We start from the raw sequence: 20241 nt of genomic DNA on the forward strand, positions 1-20241 counted from the left end.
CACGCGGAGACACAGAGACACGGGGAGACACAGAGACACGGGGAGACACAGAGACACGGGGAGACACAGAAACACGGGGAGACACAGAGACACGGGGAGACACACAGAGACACGGGGAGACACAGAGATACAGAGACATGGGGAGACACAGAGACACGGGGAGACACAGAGACACGGGGAGACACGGAGACACGGGGAGACACAGAGACACGGGGAGATACACAGAGATATGGGGAGACACATAGAGACACACAGAGACACGGGGAGACACACAGAGACACGGGGATACACACAGAAACACTGGGAGACACGGGGAGACACGCGGAGACACGGAGAGACACACAGAGATACGGGGAGACACACAGAGACACGGGGAGACACGCAGAGACACTGTAAGACACACAGAGACACGGGGAGACATTTAGACTCGTGGAGACACAGGGAGACACATAGAGACACGCCGAGACACGGAGAGACACATAAAGACACGCCGACACACGGGGAGACACACAGAGACATGCGTAGACACAGAGAGAGACTCGGGGACACACAGAGACACGGGGAGACACGCGGACACACAGAGAAGCACACAAAGACACAGGAAAACACGGGGCAGGATGAAGAAGACACGGGAGAAGTGCTAAGACATAGGGACACGTAAAGACGCACAGAGACACAAAGACGTGTGAAGACACGGGGACACGCAGACACAGAGACACAGGGACACGCAGGCACTTAGAGACGTGTGAAGACACGGGGACACGCAGAGACCCTTGGTTACACAGGGACACACAGACACACCGAGACACGTGGAGGCACGGGGACACACAGACACACCGAGACATGTGGAGACACGGGGACACACAGACACACCGAGACGCGTGGAGGCACGGGGACACACAGACACACTGAGACACGTGGAGACACGGGGACACGCAGGCACACAGAGTACGCGTGGAGACACGGGGACACACAGACACACCGAGACGCGTGGAGACACGGGGACACACAGGCACACAGAGACATGTGGAGACACGGGGACACACAGACACACCGAGACGCGTGGAGACACGGGGACACACAGGCACACAGAGACATGTGGAGACACGGGGACACGCAGATACACAGATATGTGGAGACACGGGGACACATAGGCACCAGAGTACGCGTGGAGACACGGGGACACGCATCGGACACATTGTAATCGTATGGTGCCATAAAAAAATAAAATCGCAGCTAACTCTACGGTGGCACGGAAGCTCCTGGCTGGTGTAACCCACGTCACGACGTTTCAATTGTACCAGGCGAGTTAGAAAATTCGAGAGAATGAATTAAATCATCTGAGTCAATGTAACTATCGACGCTGGCTGGATAAGCTGGCGCAGCGAGTCTCCCAAACTCGTTCTCAACTCGCTTCTGCGATGGCCCATTCGTATTTACGTTGAACTTCTTTCCCACCGTACGTAACCAACCGTGCTAATTGGGAGACACGGCAACGATGCTCTCTTGAGTGCACGGTCCTGGAATTCAAGTGCGCGTGTCAATAGGCAGGCGGGAGTGGCTGCGAAGTTGTGTTTAGTCGTCGTGGTGAGAGGCCGTGAAGACGTGGCCTGCTCGGGTGGACATACAGGGTGTTTGAAAAAGATGGACCCAATTTCAAAGCAGTATATTTCACGATGGCAACATTTTACAATTACACAAAAAGTTACAAACGGTTTCATGAGTTGTCAAGTTTTACTAACCATTGTATCAATGCTCTATGTGCCCTCCACCTGCTGTACGGACAACATCGAGACGAGAGTTGAATTCGTCCCAAACGCCTCTCTTCTCACGTTTCCCTCCGAGGTGCGTGGTCGCCCTGTGCTCTTCCCCTTACATAAACAGCAGCCCGTGTCCTCAAACCGTCGGTACCAACGACGAATGCTCTTTGACATTGGCGGATCATTGCCAAAACGCCGTTGAAACGCACGCCGCACCGCAATTACGGATTCAGTCTTGCTGAACGGCAGAACGCAAAACGCCCCTTGTGTTGCAGGGGTCACCGTCTCGCGAATGACTGAGGCTAGGGGCTGTTTGTATTCCGGGGGTCACCGTCTCGCGAATGACTGAGGCTAGCGGCTGTTTGTGTGCTGGGAGAGGCATCTAGCGGTAATCATTAGAAACTCTATGCCCCGCCCTCTCTATGCCCCGCCCTCACTATGCCCCGCCCTCTCTATGCCCCGCCCTTTCAAGTGGTAAGAGTTTCATTCATGGGCGGTTCGTGGTTGCAGAGATAAAGCGATTTCAAATCGGGTCCATCTGTTATCAAATACCCTGTACTCTTTGTTAGACAACTCCACCGATGAATCGCCGCCAGTATTCGAGTTCGGGGTTTGCAGCCTTGAGTGCAGAGTTTCCCAAACTCCACGCTAACCGATTTGCTCCTCTCAATCAATTCGTTCCACGCTGCACGCGCCCGATGATTGTTACGCAGTCTCACGTGACGTGCCGTCTGTGCTAACAGCGCCCATTCAAATTAGGAACGAGATCTTGGTGTGTGCGTGTGTGTGTCTACACGTGGTCCCACGTGACGCGGACAGCGTAGTGTGCTCGGCGCGTCACGTGGGACGTGTTAAACAATCATCGGCCACGTGCAGAGTGGAACGAGATCGACGTTTACACGAATATCGACAACGTCGTTCAGACGACCTCACTCATCAACACACAGACTTTAAGCAACTCCTGTAAGATATTGGATACGTTGGTTTTTATTACAAACAAAATTCAATTTCAGTGATAGGCATAGGTGAACACAACACTCAAGTTGATTAAATAACAAAAGATAGAACAATGTTAAGCTTTATGGGGATTAGTTTCTGTACTTAGGTTCCATTATCGCATGCATATAATTCAGACGGATTCATGTAACTTTGATACCGATGATGTGGGTACACATTTGCAATCGTGTCGGTTGGCAATGTGAGATAGTATTAAAGCCACGAACGGGATTGTGGTAGGTGCATACGATGGCTCAATGAGGTCCCAGCATTTCGGCAGCAGTATCAAGTGACAAAACCATTGCAGCGTAAAAAATAACATGTGCAGCGAGTAGGGTGTTCGTGGTGCAGCGTGCAGAGTGTTCGTAGTGCAGCGTGTAGAGTGTTCGTAGTGCAGCGTGTAGAGTGTTCGTAGTGCAGTGTGTAGAGTGTTCGTAGTGCAGCGTGTAGAGTGTTCGTGGTGCAGCGTGTAGAGTGTTCATGGTGCAGTGTGTAGAGTGTTCGTAGTGCAGCATGTAGAGTGTTCGTGGTGCAGCGTGTAGGGTGCTCGTGGTGCAGCGTGTAGGGTGTTCATGGTGCAGTGGGTAGGGTGTTCATGGTGCAGCGTGTAGAGTGTTCATGGTGCAGCGTGTAGGGTGTTCATGCTGCAGCGTGTAGGGTGTTCATGGTGCAGCGTGTAGAGTGTTCATGCTGCAGCGTGTAGAGTGTTCGTGGTGCAGCGTGTAGAGTGTTCATGGTGCAGCGTGTAGAGTGTTCATGGTGCAGCGTGTAGGGTGTTCATGGTGCAGCGTGTAGGGTGTTCATGGTGCAGCGTGTAGAGTGTTCATGGTGCAGCGTGTAGGGTGTTCATGGTGCAGCGTGTAGGGTGTTCATGGTGCAGCGTGTAGGGTGTTCATGGTGCAGCGTGTAGAGTGTTCATGGTGCAGCGTGTAGGGTGTTCATGGTGCAGCGTGTAGGGTGTTCATGGTGCAGCGTGTAGAGTGTTCGTGGTGCAGCGTGTAGAGTGTTCATGGTGCAGCGTGTAGAGTGTTCATGGTGCAGCGTGTAGAGTGTTCATGGTGCAGCATGTAGAGTGTTCATGGTGCAGTGTGTAGAGTGTTCGTGGTGCAGCGTGAAGAGTGTTCATGGTGCAGCGTGTAGAGTGTTCATGGTGCAGCGTGTAGAGTGTTCGTGGTGCAGCGTGTAGAGTGTTCATGGTGCAGCATGTAGAGTGTTCATGGTGCAGCGTGTTCGTGGTGCAGCGTGTAGAGTGTTCGTGGTGCAGCGTGTAGTGTTCATGGTGCAGCGTGTAGGGTGTTCATGGTGCAGCGTGTAGAGTGTTCATGGTGCAGCGTGTAGAGTGTTCATGGTGCAGCGTGTAGAGTGTTCATGGTGCAGCGTGTAGAGTGTTCATGGTGCAGCGTGTAGAGTGTTCGTGGTGCAGCGTGTAGAGTGTTCGTGGTGCAGTGTGTAGAGTGTTCATGGTGCAGTGTGTAGAGTGTTCATGGTGCAGTGTGTAGAGTGTTCATGGTGCAGCGTGTAGAGTGTTCATGGTGCAGCGTGTAGAGTGTTCATGGTGCAGCGTGTAGGGGAGAGGAGGAGTCTGGGATCCACTGTGACACCGCGGGACAGGCGACAGAGAGCGAGGGGCTGGCAGAGTGTGGACTGACAGGCGATGAAGGCCACGCATTGGCCCGTGAGGCAACTTTAATGCTCCGATACACTGCGGTACAACGGAGGTATAAAAATAAACAAATTCTAGATAGCAAAATACTAATATGTGTGTTGTGGTCATGTGGTGACTGTGCATAACTGACCTGTGTGCTGCATAACTATAGTGTGTGTGTGTGTTTACTTCAATACTGTATAAATCAAGGCCATTTTCAACTCGTGCGTCCGTTCCATCATTCCCTGCAAAATAGAACACGCATCCCATTACATTCAATACCTCACAGCTCAACGTTATATCTCTCTTCAAAGTCGCTTCAGCAGCCTATTGATGTCTTTGGGCTTGAAGGTGATGTTCTCAATTGAGCAGATAGTGGTTGGCTCGATGTACGGGGCCGGATCATGTGCATGTTGGAGACGGAATTTATGTGCAAAAGTCTCACAGAACACTTCTGCTTCATCCCATGCTCACTTTGCCCTCTTCTTCACTTCCAAAACGAATGCCATTCGTTCCTCTTTCCCTGTTTCCCCGTCCCCCACCCAGCCCCTTCCGTCCCTCAGTCCCCCACCAGCTCCCCACTCCGCCTGCCCTCAGCGACTTCCCCACGTGAGTGTGGAGGAACTTCTCAGTTGCCATCTCCAAAGTCCATCTCACCACCTGACCCCTTGACCCTATCCCTGCTTCCCTTCTTCCCTCCGTCCTTCCCTCCTTACTCTCCCTTTTCAATTCTTCTCTATCCTCCGGTGCCTTGAAATTTGGCCATCATCACCCTTCTCGTTAATATTCCCTCCCTCGATGCCAACCACATCTCCAACTATCGTCCCATTTGCCCACTTCCCTCCCTCTCCAAAGTTATTGAGCGTCTCGTCCCCTCCCGCCTCAACAACTCCATCGGCACCCGCTCCCTCTACCCACTCCGCCAGGCTGGTTTTCGCCCCCCGCTCCACTCCACAGAAAGCGCCCTCGTTACCATCCAGAACCCCCCCACCACCAACTCGGCCCACTCACGTCTCTGCCCAGTCCCCGTTCTCCTCGACCTCGGCTTTGTGAACTGTCGATCGTCCCACTCTTCCCTCGACTCTCTCTCATCTCGCCGTTTCCGGCACTGCTTTATCCTGGCTCCAATCGTATCTCTCTCTACGCTCATCCTCGGTCTCCCTCAATCACTCGGCACTCAGGGCCGGATTAAGGCACGGGGCTTTAGGGGCTGCAGCCCAGGGGCCTGCGCCAGCTGGAGGGCCTCCAGAGATTAAGTGAAAAGTTAATTCACTTGTAAATGCTGAATTTAATTTGTTGTTAGCCTTGTAAAAATAAATTTTATTTTTCTTTAGCTTTGTTTTCCTTTTGAAAATATTACTGGGGGCCTCACAGGACCTGTAGCCCAGGGGCCTACAACATCTTAATCCGGTCCTGCCTGCAGGAGCTCGGTGGCCAGCTGAGTCTGTTGTTTGGTTACCTAGCCAGTCTTCATGATGGACATTGAGGTCTCACACCAGCATGATGGAATATGCATCAAACTCTGTTATTTTTGACAGGGTTTCAGTGTTCAGGTCGTCAAATGTGTCATTGTTTTCACTGGGTGGTCTGTATACAGCTCCTATGAGTAGCTTCTGGGAACGTAGAGTCACTGTTAGTCACATAAGTTCCATGTCTGTTGGATCTCATTGGTAGTCATGATGGATGGCAACTCCTTGTAGGCAGTACACTGCGATGCCCCCTCCAGTTGAGGCAGCTCTATCTCTTCAGCAGCACGTGGTGTAACTGGTTATTGCAATCCAGTCCACTCCGTCTTGAACCGTTGGGTCCAGGAATATTTCCACCACGATGACAATTGTGGGTTATTTATCCTTGCACAAGTAAGCGAGTTCTCTGATGTTGGATCTCAGGCTACGGATGTTGACCTTTTATGATTCGCAGTTCCTTGTCTCGTAGTCGGTAGGCAGGCGTATGTCGTTTCCATTTTAATCCGTCCTTTCGAGGACTGGCTTTGTGTCTCGTCGTAATTGAGTTGGGGTCAAGGGTCGCTGGCCTTTGACCTCAGGCACATTGACCAGCGTGGTGGAGGTATAACGCTAAGCATGACCTCATCTGAAAGCATCCCAAGACTCGTAACAGATCGTGCTCAGGCATGAGCTACTCGGTAAAGGGTGGGGTGACCAGCTTTTCTGTTATACCCACTTCTTCTTCTTCTTTCGTATGGCATTGTTGGAGATTGCAACAGATTACAAATTGGTGTCGACATTTTATATTCATTAAATATTTATATCCATTCGACTGCTTCAGGAGTAGCCAAGTCGATTTGTTTCAGATCACCGTTAAACCCACAAAAATGAAGTTACGTAAACTACCCTGATTAAACTACCCTAACCCTAATATCGAAATGCCCCCCACTATAAAAATCGAATTATAACTGCGTTACATTTTTTTATGTTCCAGTAATGTGAATGATTTTGTATGACTGGTATTTAGAGAGAGAAGTGAATGTGTTTCGTCATCCCGTGTGGTGGGGCTGGGTGGTGCTGAGTGGTCCACGGGCCGATAAGGTTTGACAAACACCACCCTAAGCTCATGAATTGTCGGTCTCAAATTGAGGCACCAGTTTTAATCCTCCGTACCCGTTATGTTGTAGCTGCCACCTTGGATGTATCAGTCCGTGCACCATGCTTAGCTGTCATCCCACCCATAACGTCATCTGAACTTTACATTTCACACTGCCATCAATTATTGACATCCACACTCTGCCTTTATGCACACGGAATACATAATTATATTGCGATATGGTTTGTATGATCGTGAGTTTGTTAACTTTTCAAATTAATAGTGGTGGGTCAAAAGAGTCAAAGAATGTATTAAATTTGGAACATTCTGTTATTGGACCTCTGTGACGTAGGATTACAATTGTACATTGAAATGTTGTTTCGTCTTCTCAGAGTATATAAAAATGTAATCTGGACACTTGGAAATGCACATCAAGACACATTTATGGACACACATACCGAGCAGCACAGTAGGTAATCTTTGCTGACCTTGTAATGCAGATGTTGCTGCAGCCAGTTAACCCGACTGGACTAGAATGTAGAGGAAGATGATGAATGGAGCAATGCAGCCAGGGTGGAGTTTAAGAGCACCGCATGCCATTTCAGTGCCTACAACTACACATCCATAATTGAGAAACATATATGGTTTGCATAGTACATTGAGAGTGCAAATACTGATATCAAATGCCTCCTGCGGAGGCCTACCTTGGCCAAGAGTTGATACTTTAATGACAATTGGCAAGTTGGCTTGACAGCCCCAAAATATCGTCCTTGGCCCTTTACAGCATCAGTAGAATGGTACTGGCAGTCCCTGACTTACAAAGGGGTTCCGTTCCTGAGACTCATTCATCAGTTGAACGGTTCGAAATTCGGAACACAACAATGTACTGTCATTAAATGTTCCTATGGTCGGTGTTATATTAATGTGTCACGGCTTAACAAAAAATGGAAGCATTGCTAAAGTCATGAATAAAAAGTAGTGCACATTTGCATGGAATACTGTGATAAATATGGAATCTATAGAGAGACCTGAATCTGTAAGTATGTATCAAGAACCTCCAGGGCACTGCTTCGAGGTTTTTGACTGCAAGGTAACTTTCGACCCTGAGAAGGATTCTCTACAAATCTGGCTGTCACCTGATGATGCGAGTTGTAATTACCGGCGTAACGTCACGTTACTCGAATTGGAAATGTTGTGGATTTGCTCTCCAACACACCGGTGTGCTGTACCAATAACGAATTGGCATGTTCGGTTTACGTGACAAACCTTACTAGTTGGCTGTGTCGGGTGGTGGCGGGTTTAACGACACACTTATATTTATACGATCTAACCCAAAAATACCTCTACTATGATTCGGTTTTATTTTCTCTTACCGCAACCGCTGTTTTTTTTGTTGGAAGGGGTGGGATCAGGTCCCGCCACATCTGCACACACACACAGAAGCACACACGCACGCACACACACCAACGACAAAGATCCCCCGTGTAGCCTTAACAGACTGTTGGGGCAAATGCTGTTATCGAGCACCTATGAAGGCCGGCACGGCACACGAGGGGGTGGGTGGCCAAAACCACGCCCGGCAGCCTTTGCTTCACCAAAGGCGATGTTTACACATCGCACCAGATAGTACTCATTTGAGGCTGAGTCGACCTAGGGGAGGCCCAGGACCCATTCAAATAATAGTCACTGGGGTTGATCGTGAGTGGGTATTGAACTCGGGTCACCAGTTTGGTAGCGCAGCGCGCTAATCGTTGCACTACCGCTCCCCGCACATACACACACACTCACTTTCACACACGCACACTTTTACTCACACACACTCACTTTCACACACACACACTCACTTTCACACACACACTTTCACGCACATACTCACTTTCACACGCACACCTTCACACACACACACTTTCACACACACTCACTTTCACACACATACTCACTTTCACACACACATTACGTCTCACGGAGAATCGTTCTGCTGAACAAAATAGTTACGCTGATCGGTTCACAAGTGTGAGTGAATTTTGATTTAAAGCTTTCGTTACTGCAGTAATTCATATTCTTAGTTTTTTGGTAAAGTCACGTTGAAGAGAAACAACAACATAATAAAATATATATTAAACAATAAAAAATTCTCACGAAACGTCGTGAGAATTCTCACGAAACGTCGTGAGAATTTTTTATTGTTTTATATATTTTATTATTTTGTTGTTTCTCTTCAACGTGACTTTACCGAAAAAACTAAGAATAAGTGTGAGTGAGTTTGCGTTCGCAAGTTGATGGTAAAAAAAAAAATCTAACGAAAGCTCGTTAGTAAGTGCGGATGTTCTTAAGTTGGACGTTCGTAATTCGATGACTGCCTGTACGTATCCGTGCCTCCACACACAGAGCTACGAGCCCAGAGTTTATAGACGCCATTGGTCTACTTGAGGCTCATCTGCCTTTAGTAATACATAGGTTACCCAGTATCTCACGATGATGCTGTGGGTACCATTAGTCTTCGAGGGGCTTATCTGCCTTCAGTATTCAGAAACTTACCCAGGGTCCTGCTGCCCTGTTTTGGCTGCCATTCGTTTGCGTGATGTTCAATCTGTCTTCAGGTATAGCACCACACCAGAATATTAAGCACAATATCGTATAGCTAAATGACATGACATGAATTGATTATGTTTCTGGAAGACCTTCGCCACTCTGCTACAGTTTGGTTCACTCTCTTCACTCCCTCTCTTTGTGCCCCCATTAGACGACAACACAGAACGTACTTACACGTGCACATAACTTTAAATGTGTTACTTCATTATTTATCGAATGCTGGACACCTGCAATACTGAAAATGCTCTCCCCTCCGCCCTGTTTCGTCTGGCTTTAAGACTTCTTGACTGCACCCACGTTGTGAATGGGGGAGACACAGATGGCTGGTGGGACGTACCGCTGACTACATCGTGGTATCACGCTGCAATGCTGGTTTTACTACTGCAGTTGTTTGCGAACGGTGCTCGCTCGCTGCTCAAGTCTACGGAGCCGATAAAGGGGTGTGTTTGGTGTGATGTGTGATATCGTGGGAATGGTGGAGATGTGCTTTAATACCATACCCATTGGGCACACTAAATTCCATCCGCAAAAATACAGATCTGGATTCTTGTAAGTCATGTTTAGCTTGGTTGGATTTTCTTTATTGTCACAATATCTGCTCACGGATGGTTGTAACATAGTATTGCACAATAGTTTTAGTTTAAAACTTGGCAATGCAACCTGCAAAATAAAATGTTAGGAACGTTACTCACAATTGTGCAATGATAAAAATGCATTTGCCACTTTGTGAATGCAGATAACCTCATGCATTGATAATGAAACAAAATCAATTAGGGTAAGATTAATAATAAATAAATAAACACTGCGCGACAAAGTAGACATTGAGTAGTGATTTTCCTGATTAAAATGAACATTTCGGGAACACAAATTAATCCGTAAAATAATATTTAACTTTTATATTTACACTAAATAGCAAAAACAAAGCCAGTGTGCACAACCCTTAAACAAGTATGCATGTATATTGAACTTCTTACGTAGCCAACCGTGCTAATCGGAGGTGCAGAACCCTTTTGAGTGAGCACGACTGAGATCACACAGTATGCTTGCTGTAGAACTGCAACAATTAATCTAGATTGTTTTTAAACAGCCTGTACTATAATGCGTGTCGGCACACTCAGCATCCAACACCAACATTCACGAATAACACTCAAAGACTCCGTTTGTGAAGAGAAATGCAAAGGTGCAGAAATGCAGCGATGAGCATCGCGGCAGGAATTTGAGGTCGCAATTTGTACACTGATCTCGATTGTCTAATTACAGAACCCTGCCCTCCGGTTGGGGTCACAGTGGGGTAAACACTCACCAGCCACTTCTTACATAGATCCCACGTGGCTGCCATTAACTGCCAGGCTGCGTAATGCCATTGTGGGGTTTCCTCCCAAAATATAAGTTCTGGCCAAAATACAAAAAAACTTCCCATGTTAACAGAGGCCTTGAATTAAAGGTTTCCACTACAAAACGTTCAGACTGTGGGAACTTCCACGAGGGCATATATTTGCCCATTTCATGATGTTAAATTATTCACTCTTCGCTCCACGGATGGCACCCAATCCTAAAGCAGTAGTAGCGGTGCAGCGGTGACACCAAAGCGCCGTGTGCAGTTATACTGCGGTTGTGTATCTCAGTGCAGCTGCATTCACAATGCAGAAGCTGTGCCAATGGGGTTCAAGCGGAGTACAATCCGTCCACGCATATCTGCCAAAGCAGACCATATTTTATGAGCTCAAAGCAGGCAACAGATTTATCTTAGAAGGTCTTGGTGTGTGGGGTTGCACCGCAAATCGTGTGGAATGACTGCACCTCCCCTCCCCCCGTGTCTTTGCATACAGAAATGCAGAACATGGATTTCCAAGCAATGTCGGCTTATCTCGAGCAGCAGACATTGCAGCTCATTCCGCCGTGGGGAATTCAACCGCGCGGAGGGAATGTTTTCTTCCCCAGGTTTTGGATGAATTGGGAGAACTATTCCACTGATATGTTCACAAACCCAGCAGCCACTTTTCAGCTGAATCGTCGCTTCTCCCGTCTCAAAGTCATCCACAGCTTTCTACTGCTCGTATAGACAGCGGAGGAACGATTAAGCGGTGGATTTTTTTTGATCAGCTTGAAAAAGCGAGTGCTGCAGTTGTAATAGTTTAGAATCTTGTCTTGGTATTGTTGTGGATTGAAGAAGTATGGGAGGCATTTGGTAGTGATATACATTGATTGAAAATGTATTGCCATTCATACAGTACGGTACTCACGTGAAAATCCCACGACATTTTTTCTTCACCGTGACACACGTGCAAGTGGTAGTCACAGTGTACATTGCGTGGATTACTCATCAGCGGTGTTGTGGAGAGAACTGGAGATTAAAAAAGAATAGATGTTAAAACATTGCAAAATACCACATTGAATGCAACTTCCATGTTTTTTTGCCTTCAAATTATTTTTGACAAGTTCCTTAAAAAAATAATAGCAGCACATTTTTGCACTGCAGCACCCGATAACCAGTACCAAATCGATAACCAGTACCAAATCGATAACCAGTACCAAATCAATAACCAGTACCAAATCGATAACCAGTACCAAATCGAGCAGAACTTGCCACGTGAGAGGTCCCAGCGAGACAAGCGTAACTCGACTCGTCAGTTACCCCACCCCCCCGCAGCCTTCTTAGGAGAGTCCGGCATGCATGCATGATTCCGACCCTGATTCTAAGGCGGTAAGGTGCCGAGATGTCAGCTACCTCGCCTGCTATACAGGAGGTCGTGGGTTCAATCCCGACCCTGACGCCTGCTGTATATTTGGAGTTTGCATGTTCTCCCCGTGATCGCGTGGATTTTTCTCCGAGTCTCCCGGTTTTTCCTTCCACATTTAGAAACGTGCGTTTAGAGAATTTGGCTGCTATAAAATGTCCACGTAATTAATCCACTTCGTTCAGCTATCATTTGTGGCCAGGTCGCTCTTGAAAAAGAGCTAGATAGCTCAGTGGGCCTTACCTGGTAAAAAAAAAATCATATTTTTTTCATAATTTATACCATGCAGCAGACAATGATTGAAGGGTTCAGTTAGATCTTCGCTAGGCTAATGGTGTGTCACTACCCCGCATCTTGTACCCAATCCATATTAAGCTGCAATTTTTTTTAAATCTGCGGAACATCCTTACATTTAACAACAACAACAACAAACCCGCAACACATTTGACAATGCCACTGTGTGGCCTTAAAAGGAATATGTAGAATAGACACCGTTTCAAGCAATGGCCCTTCCTCATGGTACATTTCTTGAAACATCGCCCGTTATATATGTTTTCCTTTTAGTTAAGGCCACAGTGCCATTGATGAATGTGTTGAGTTTTGTTTGGTTAAATTGTGCAGTGGTAAGGCCCACTGAGCTATATAGATATTTTTCATGAGCGATCTGGCCACAAATGATAGCTCAACGAAGTGGCTTATCGCGTAAAAATGTATCAACTAAATACTCTGAAAGCTTGTTTCTAAATATTGAAGGAAAAACCGGAGGACCCGGAAAAAAATCCACGCGACCTCGGTGAGAACATGCAAACTCCAAATAAACAGGCGTCAGGGTCGGAATCGAACAAACGACCTCCTGCATACCAGGCGAGGCAGTTAACATCTCACCACGGTGAGGCTTGTGACTGGGCCGAAACCTTAAACTAAACAACACTTCATACACACGGTCTAATCACTTGCATCAGTGTTGGTGCGGTGCTGAAACGCAGGTTTATCTGCTACATTTGTAGTTCTGATTGTACAGCCACCACTGCAATTGTACGCGTCGTGACAGGTACCGCAATATCCGACCATGTGCTCACCGAGAGCTGCATTGGTTTCCGATTGCTGAACGAATAACATTTTAAGGTTACACTCATTACACAGAGTGCTTGCCATAAATTAAACGCAATACCTTGCTGAGCTCATTAACCATCACGCAAACTCCGGTCATCCTTGCAGCAGCTTTTGGCTAAACATCGAACAAAGATGACTATTGAATCGCGCACTTTCAGACGCACTTCTGCGGCCGTCTGGAACGCTCTTCTTTCCGATATTATGAAGCCACTGGAACTAGAACTGCTTTTTGTGTTTAGTTTGTTGTCCTTCCCCCGCACCTCCTATGCGCACGAATGTCTACGTACGGTGCGAAGGAAGTTCAATATACATATACATACGTAAAGTAATGTATAGAATCCACCCCTTTTAAAGGTCTGTACTTTTAACGTGTTGGCTTTTGAATTGGTGCCAATGACAAAAAGTGCAAGTAACAATTGACAATTCTTGTGAACTTAAAATGCCATGTAAATTGACTTACCAAACATATCTGCATGATTCAGTTCAGAATCTTCTAATCGTTTGCCACAATCCAATTTATATCTAAAAGAGTCCAGGCTCTCTGGATTTTGTTCCATTTTAATGATTGAGTTTCCATCTGCAGCACTAGGGTCACAAGTCATCTGAACATCCTTGATCATTTGTGTTATTTGACTTCCACGACAAAGGATTGATGGATTCACAGGGATGCCAATCTGAAAGAAGTAGACATACAGACACACAGTTGACTACTTTTACACACGCGCATTTGTACATTTTTAGAGGGCACTACTGAGATTACATTGAATTTTAAATGTAAAACTCTCCGTTGTGTAGAGTTGATCGAGAGATCTTACTTGCTCTCGGCATTTGTGGTGAACATGCAAACAAAACATCATCTGATAATATATGCATTGTCTAAAACAGTAATGTAACTATAATGTTACATGCATTGTCTTTTGAGGTTACCTGGTGTGACACTGGTGGTGAGACTAGGCCATTAAGATGGCTGCTGCTCTCTCTGGTGTAGGCCAATCAGTTTAATCGACAATGCACAGATTATAATTATATTAATATTATAATTATATTATTATATAACGGGTGTATTGCAGTAAATCTTAAACTTGCAAGCGAAAAGCAGACCGCGACGTGATATTCATTGCATCAATTCGTGTGCAGTTTGTAAGGCCGCGGTGACACAGACCTATTTCAGTTAAAGTTTATAACCCCTTGTTCATCACGACGTCCCTTTTACTTCGATGTCTCAACAACAGCGTCACGGAGATCACGTGACGTGAGGGTTCTGCCTTTGTAGTGAGGAGGGGGGAGGAGGCGCCTCGCCCCCCCCCATGTGGAGTGACGTCAGCTGCTAATTAATATTAATGGTGGGGGGGCATTTGACGGACGTCACCTGTTTATGATTAATGACGGGGGGTTGTTCGATGTGGAGTGACGTGCCCTGCTCATGATTATTAATGAGGGGGGGTTGTTCGATGTGGAGGACGTAACCTGTTCATGATAATTAATGCGGGGGCTGGTCGACGTGGAGTGACGTCACGAGCGTTAAGGACATTCCTGGGTGAATATAGGAGGTGTAATAATCAGAGCGTGTTTGTTTGCATGTTCACCACAAGCACTGCGTGAGCTTAGTGCGAACTTGATTCATTGCAGAAGGTTTCTATCTGTTGTTTGAACATCTTAACACAACTCCTGTTCCATTGCCAGGTAAGGGCAAAACCTGTTCTTATTTTAGTCACAACGTCTCATGCTGTTCGGTGCACGAGACAGCGAAGTTAGTGCTCAGTCGGCGTTAGTGGCCGACGTCCGTGACGGCTCGCTGCTATCATCCCTGTCGCTCTAGCACCCCCCAGCCCTGGACCGCTCCCGTTCCGTTGTGATGTGCACCGATGCCCACTTTATTGAGGGACGATACTGACGCGTAAAATAAACATCGATCGATGCTTACCGTTGCCTTGAAGACTTGGTGTTCGCCGAACCGTATGTCCAAGGCGCATGTGTAGTTGCTGCTGGGTACTTGAGCAAACGCTGTGAAACAAAACACCGCAAACGTGTTGCGTTGGTATCAAACGAAGGGAACACAAAAACACCACGTGTTTCTCCTTTGTTAAACAAACTGTCAGGCCTCGTGACGTTTGGTGACGGGGCGGCAAGAACACACGGAGGTCTCTCAGATTGAGGAGAGGTATCGCAGCAGAGGCTGTTTGCACGAGAAGCGACGGCAGAGGGGACTTTAGAGCGAGTTAGCAATCCCAGCAGCTGGTTGGGGAGCATTGGAGAGTTGGGTTCCATCACGTGGTTGGGCAGCATTGGAGAGTTGGGTCCCATCAGCTGGTTAGGCAGCATGGGGGAGTTGGGTCCCATCACGTGGTTAGGCAGCATTGGGGAGTTGGGTCCCATCACGTGGTTAGGCAGCAATGGGGAGTTGGGTCCCATCACGTGGTTAGGCAGCATTGGGGAGTTGGGTCCCATCACGTGGTTGGGCAGCATTGAGGAGTTGGGTCCCATCACGTGGTTAGGCAGCATTGGGGAGTTGGGTCCCATCACGTGGTTGGGCAGCATTGGGGAGTTGGGTCCCATCACGTGGTTGGGCAGCATTGGGGAGTTGGGTCCCATCACGTGGTTGGGCAGCATTGGGGAGTTGGGTCCCATCACATGGTTGGGCAGCATTGGGGAGTTGGGTCCCATCACGTGGTTAGGCAGCATTGAGCAGTTGGGTCCCATCACGTGGTTGGGCAGCATTGGGGAGTTGGGTCCCATCACGTGGTTGGGCAGCATTGGGGAGTTGGGTCCCGTCACGTGGTTGGGCAGCATTGGGGAGTTGGGTCCCATCACGTGGTTAGGCAGCATTGGGGAGTTGGGTCCCATCACGTGGTTGGGCAGCATTGGGGAGTTGGGTCCCATCACGTGGTTGGGCAGCATGGGGGAGTTGGGTCCCATCACGTGGTTAGGCAGCATTGGGGAGTTGGGTCCCATCACGTGGTTGGGCAGCATTGGGGAGTTGGGTCCCATCACGTGGTTAGGCAGCAGTGGGGAGTTGGGTCCCATCACGTGGTTAAGCAGCATTGGGGAGTTGGGTCCCATCACGTGGTTAGGCAGCATTGGGGAGTTGGGTCCCATCACGTGGTTGGGCAGCAATGGGGAGTTGGGTCCCATCACGTGGTTGGGCAGCATTTCAAAGAAGAAGAGTAGGAGCCATTGTTGTTTGTTTTTGTCTTTGACCAAACAAGTTCGGACAGCCGCATCACAAGCCCAGCTACTTGTACACAAACACAGCAGCGGGTATACGGCAGACGACAACACCACACACAATCTGACTTAAACAAAATAGGTGATGTAATAAACTGCGTCGTATTTAGATTCCCGCCCCCGCCCCCTTTAGTTATTCTTCAACAATAAAGTTCGACTGTTGTACATTTTGTTGTCACCAAGACATTCCATAGTCACCCATTCCACGCCACATTTAATACATTTTCTTTACGTTCAATAATGTTTAGGATTCACGGGTCTTATTTGTAACGGCTCTCCGCAAGGGGGAAGCCAAAAAGCAGCATGCAACTCCAGTGCCGCGACGTTGACCCACCCCTGGGTGAGATTCACAAAGCTGTCAACCCCTCTCAGTGCCCTACCTTGTTACAGACCAGTTCACACCTTATTGGTCACCCCGTGCCCCCTATACATCTCAACGTGCATCCTACAACGTCCCATCACAAGCGAGAAGCTAAGAATCGAATTATTTTTTCCATGGAGACTCAGTTGACCTACGCCCACTTTTCGCCGATAAGATATTAGAGGCCGCCACACATTTGAAACCATTGTTGGGTTTGGGACAGCAGCACGACGACAATGATGATGCGGGGGATTGTTTTCACTGTTTGTGAATTATCAGGGAGGGAGGGGGGGGCACGTGAGGGGCCGCATTAGAGGCCACCAGAGGCCGGCAGTTGGCCCCGTGGGCCCTTGCAATGAAGCCACGCGAAGCGCCGAACATCCTCCTCCTCCGAGGAACGTTCGAGGCGTCTTGCGCTCACTCCCCGGCGTGGTGAGCCTTGATCGTCGGCCACCCCGTTTTGGCGGATTGAGTCTTGGCCGATGGGGGGGGGGGGGGGGGACCCCCATCGTGACCCGACACGGGCAGCGAATTGGCTTTGGGATGAGCGAACGTGTTTCGCGGGAAGTGTGTGGTCCCTCGGCTGAGGAGGATGAGAGGGAGAGAGAGAGAGGTGGTCCCTAAAATCTCGGACGCATTCGAGCAGTGGTTCTTAACCTTGACTGCAGCCTTCCACCCATTTGGTTCTCAATCTCAAACATGTTTTTAAACAATGTTATTAAATACATAGGGTTTAGTGAGACAGAATAAGCTGTAACTTGCGTCCCCGTACTTTAATTTGTTTCGATTATTTACCTTCTACAAAAAATATGCCCATGTCTCGCACCCCCACAAAGGGCATCTCGCACCCCCAGGGGGGGGGCAGCCTGTACCCCCAGGGTAAGATCCGCTCGATTAGGGGGTTTTGAGGACAAAGGGGGGCAAGAGGCGTTCAAACGGCAAAGCGCAGCGACTTTCTCGGCGTTGTGTGCCCATCGCCAGACTGATTTAAGAGCCTTTGGTTTTGCTGCTTTCGACGGATCGGCCCGTGACCGCCGGATGTTGGAAACAGCCGGATAATGAATCGATAATGATCAACTGTGTAGTCAACGGCTGGAGGAGGAGGATGAGGGAGGGGAATGTAAGCGAGAGTCGGGGACGCATTGGAGGGTTGTGGAGACGACAGAGGGCGAGAGGCATTCAAAAAGCAAAGCAACAAAGCAAACAAAATAAACTTCACTTCTTCACGACGAAACAAGTTTAATTACAACAACACCGACGTAGCAATGTACTAATTAAGCGAGCTTACTAAGAATGCGTACAACTTGTGAAGAAGTAAAATATATAGAGAAATAAAATTATTCATCGATGCAAACTACTTGTAAGAAAATAAGCCTCGCGCTGTGGCCACCTCTTGCATAAAATTATTTCAAGTGCAAGGAGCACCCGGACAGGATATGGTGGTGTAGCCCCTGGGGAAGTCTCTAGAGTTGAACGCAGACTCCTACCTCATTCTCCGGGCTGGTGTTCATTTCCCGGGCTGGTGTTCAACTCCCCGGGCTGGTGTTCAACTCCCCCGGCTGGTGTTCAACTCCCCCGGCTGGTGTTCATCTCCCCGGGCTGGTGTTCAACTCCCTGGGCTGGTGTTCATCTCCCCATGTGCCACCGCGGTCCTCACTCACCTGGCGCAATTGCAGGCAACAGGAGCAGCAGCAGAAGCAGCAGCCACGGGGTGCTGCTGCAGAGCGCCGTGCTCGCAAGGCTGGACATGGCTTTCAGCAAAGTTTAGACAGTTAAGTGCGCGTGTACGCTGAACCTCGTTCGCACCGTGCGTAGCCAATCGTGCTAATCGGGAGGTGCCGGGGGAAAGGACAACAAACTAAACACACGTAAAAAAAAAACTGTTCTAAATAAATTAGTTTTCAGTTCTAAAGAACTGGCACCACAACTTCGTGCGGAGGACAACCGAGAGGGAAAATGCAGCAATCACAGCAGTGCACTGGGACTCAATGCGTTCATCCTTACCGCCCCCGTGCGTTGAGAATGTTTTGCATGCTCACGACGTTTCCCATAATGTCGTCACGCTCCTTCCCAGAAGTGAAGTTCCACGGACAGGGGGTGGATGTTGTTTTGTGGGGGGAGGTGGGGGGGCGGTTAGGGAATTCTTTTGGGAATTTTGTTGGGGAGGAAATATTTTTGGGGCGGATTTTTTTTTTAAATCTCCGACCCCGGGGGGAGGGTGATTTTTAACAGCGAGGTGGTTTGGGATTGTGGCTTTCGCGAGGCGAGGGATTCGACTCAAGGACCTCTCGATTGTATTTTCGGAGTTGGCAAGAGGGCCTTATTATCCCATTAGGCACAGTCGGCACTGTGCCTAGGGCATACGGAAACTACATTTTCACGATGTTTCTGTCCTTGTTTCTTGAAGAAATGTATAACAAGGATAGGCACAGTGTATAAATAAAGAGGCAGACCCATGTCAATCGTTTTTGTTAATAAGTTTAGAGAAAATTTAACACCGGAGCTGAAATTTTCTGGATCTTTTTTCATTGCAAACTTAGCAATAACAGCTTGAAATTGCGTGTTTTTGCAGTCAGGCAAGTGACGGCAGCGGTATTAACATGGGGCAGCAGCAGCAGCAGTACCAACTGTAGAAAGTCATCACTGAAGACCTACGACACAGAAGTGCCTAGGGCCGACTAGAACCTTAATCCAGCCTTGGCTAATACACAACATGAAACACGTGCCTTGCCAACACAAACCACATGGATACACAACATGAAACACGTGCCTTGCCAACATAAACCACACGAATACACAACATGAAACACGTGCCTTGCCAACACAAACCACGCGAATACACAACATGAAACACGTGCCTTGCCAACACAAACCACACGAATACACAACATGAAACACGTGCCTTGCTAACACAAAGCACGCGAATACACAACATGAAACACGTGCCTTGCCAACACAAACCACAGGAATACACAACATGAAACACGTGCCTTGCCAACACAAACCACGCGAATACACAACATGAAACACGTGCCTTGCCAACACAAACCACGCGAATACACAACATGAAACACGTGCCTTGCCAACACAAACCACACGAATACACAACATGAAACACGTGCCTTGCCAACACAAACCACACGAATACACAACATGAAACACGTGCCTTGCCAACACAAACCACGCGAATACACAAGATGAAACACGTGCCTTGCCAACACAAACCACGCGAATACACAACATGAAACACGTGCCTTGCCAACACAAACC

At 48.1% G+C, this 20241-nt stretch overlaps 1 long non-coding RNA gene across 1 annotated transcript; it reads right to left on the bottom strand.

Moving 5' to 3' along the window:
• Positions 1 to 2729: 2729 nt before the first annotated feature.
• On the bottom strand, positions 2730 to 18976 carry LOC116952755 (uncharacterized). Its single transcript, XR_012947074.1, has 8 exons — positions 18633 to 18976; positions 15310 to 15389; positions 13846 to 14059; positions 11778 to 11878; positions 10035 to 10194; positions 8316 to 8366; positions 7431 to 7556; positions 2730 to 4646 (listed from the first exon to the last, which is right to left on the bottom strand). It is a non-coding gene; the product is annotated as an uncharacterized LOC116952755 (long non-coding RNA).
• Between the last annotated feature and the right edge of the window lie 1265 nt (positions 18977 to 20241).

The sequence above is a fragment of the Petromyzon marinus genome, chromosome 48, assembly GCF_048934315.1.
Source record: "Petromyzon marinus isolate PM22_M1 ecotype Great Lakes invasive population chromosome 48, UKy_Petmar_22M1.pri1.0, whole genome shotgun sequence".
NCBI lineage: Eukaryota > Metazoa > Chordata > Hyperoartia > Petromyzontiformes > Petromyzontidae > Petromyzon > Petromyzon marinus.